The sequence below is a fragment of the Acyrthosiphon pisum genome, chromosome A2 (assembly GCF_005508785.2).
Source record: "Acyrthosiphon pisum isolate AL4f chromosome A2, pea_aphid_22Mar2018_4r6ur, whole genome shotgun sequence".
Lineage (NCBI taxonomy): Eukaryota > Metazoa > Arthropoda > Insecta > Hemiptera > Aphididae > Acyrthosiphon > Acyrthosiphon pisum.
Window position 1 is genome coordinate 26,868,974 of NC_042495.1, and position 2,782 is coordinate 26,871,755.

Sequence of the window (2,782 nt, forward strand, 5' to 3'; positions counted from 1 at the left end):
ATGTTTGCAGTTGAGGTCTCCCGCGATGATGGTCGGAAGGTCGGTGTCCAGCAGGATGTCGATGTCTGCCGTTTGGAAGATTGTTCCTGGTTTTTGTATACAGCTGAAAACTTAGTCTCGTGGTGGTTAATTTCAACGTGGACTGTGGTGTTCACGATAGAGTTTGTCAGGATGGTAGCTACATAGTGAATGAGCCTGTTAAGCACTAGGATGGCCGTGCCACCAGCGCTCCTCTGACCTGGTAGTGTTCCGTGATCGTTTCGGTAGATGTGATAGTTTGTAAGTTTGAAAGCAGTTTTTTCATTGAGTAGGTTGATTTGGATTTTGCGGTGTTGTACAAATTGGAGAAGCTCCAATTTTTTATTGCCTAGGCCTTGACGAATCCAGTGGAGAATTTTTAGTTGTTCAGTCATTTTGGTTAATGAGTGAAACTATGGCTGAGATGGCCAGGAGGATCTTTGAAGTTCGATGATGTTGCAATTTGGCTAATCGCGAGGTTCAGGATCTCTATTACGTCCGAATTTGCCTTGTTTTTGTACAAGGCAGGAGGAGATTGAACAGTCGTCTTTGGAGGTGAGCAGGCTTGGGCGTATGTTGGCGACGTGGGTTGGATGATTGAGGATTGTGTTGTAGTTGCAGGTTGTAGTTCTAGAGGGTGTTTTCTTTTAAGAGATGCTGCTTTGATGTAGGCGGGACACTTCCGGTAGTTAGCCATGTGTTCTCCGTTGCAGTTGCAGCATCGAGGTGGTTGGTTGGAAGTCTTTGTGCAGGATTTGGTAGTGTGGTTGTCACTGCATTTTACACAGCGGGAAGTGTGATTGCATTGCGATGAGGAGTGTCCAAATCCCTGGCAAGCAAAGCACTGGGCCAGGCCGGTAGTTTTGTATGGCTCAACTTTGATGCGCACGTAGAATAGAGAGTCGATGTTGAATATTTCCTTGCTGTCGGTGGTGCATGAGAGAGGGACCATGTACATTGGTAGTTTCCTGCCTTCCTTGAGAAATTGCCGTACGTGGGTAACGTTGAATCCAAGCATTTCTTAGGTCAGTTTTTACACATCTTCGGTGTAGAAATTTGGTATGCCTCGCAGTAAAACTTTGAGGGTCCACTCGGATGGAAGAGAGAATGTGTGGAAGTTGATATTGAGTTCGGTAAGGGTCCGCTGAACGTCCCGAAAGATGTCAGTGTAAGATGTGCACGAGGCATATGGGCATGGGTTTCTCTCGGGTACCGATGCGGCGTACGTATTTGATGGTGTAGCCCAGGGTCTCCAGTTCGTCCTTCAGTTCGTCGGTTGTTATGTCGTTTGGGATACCATTCAGAACGACCTTAAGGGAGCGTTCTTCTGGTAGCGAAAAAGTGTGGAATTCAGTTCTGTGTTCTAGCAGAGTCTTCTGGACCAGGCGGAACTGGGTCGCAGATCACGCTATCACCAGAAGATTTCGCAGACAGGGAGTTTGGTTGTAGTTTTGGGAGTGTGTAGACGACCGGCGCAACCATTCGCCAGGCAACGGATTTTAATATGATAGGTGGGGGTCTGGAGATTAGAGTAGTTTTGGGAGGAGTTTGGGCGGTTGGGGTGATAGTAGTTTTCGTAGTGGGTAACGTGTCCGTTGAGCGTTCGGAAGTTAGTGAAGATATTGAGTGATGGGATGAGATACTAGAGTCAGAGAATGAGTCTAGCGTTTCGGAGTCGGAAGTCTTGGGGGGTGATAAGCGTTGTCGTGTGATTTTTAGGTTTTTGGTTGGTTTAGGGTTACCCCCTTTACGTTTCCTACCCATAGTGAATGGGTGGGCTTTTTGGGGAGGGGATGCTGTGGCAATGTGAGGGCGCGGCCCCACGACAGCTGATTACGGAGGGACGTCACTTCCACGACGGCTTACTTGTGGGCGCTGATGCCCTGTTGAGAGCGGTAAGGACGGCTGTTTTGAGGAGCTGCTGCTAGAAGTTGGCTGCAAAGTGTTGGTTGGCAGTTGACGTCTTGACAGGTTGACTGTTGACTGACGTATATGACGATAATGATATGATAATGATGTGTTGCTCTTTGGACTTGGACTTGCCTTTGGGTGGGCGGCCTGGGGCCTATTTAGAGTTTCAGACTACTTGTCTATGCCTCTATCTGTGGTTTGTTTGGATTTTTAGTGTTTGCGCCGTTTCCTCCTGATTTTATTTCAAGTAATGCTTCGATGGTAGTTTCAGGGTTTGGAGGTGAGGAAATTTTGAATTGTTTGCTCGGTAGAGAAATGCCTTGGCTGCGAGTTTGTTTGTGTCTTGAATTTTTGTCATGTTCGTGGAGTTGAGGATAGCTGAGTTACGAGTGAGATAGTGTGCACCAGTGACTGTCCACAGTGCGATATTTTGGACAGCTTCGATTTTCTTCCAATTCGTGTTGCTTAATAGTGGTCCCCATGCTGTTGCCGCATAGGTTAGTATTGGTCGTATGTATATTTTAAAAATTGTTAGTCTGTTATCCGCTGGTATTGGACTATTCCGGTTTAGAACTGGGTAGAGAGCTGCCCTGGCCCCTTTTGCTTTTTTAACCATGTTTTGAGCGTGGGTATTGAAGTTCAGGTTTCTGTCAATTGTGACGCCTAGGTACTTTGCTTCCTTTGACCAGTCGATAGGGGAACCCGAGATTATTAGTTTTTTCGGAGATTTTTTCTTATTTGGGACCGTAGAGTACCGCTACGGTATTTTGTGACGTTTATTTTATTCTCCATTTATTGAGCCACAGTGTTGTTTGGTCCAACTGTTTTTTGGAGGTGAGCGGTTGCGTAATTC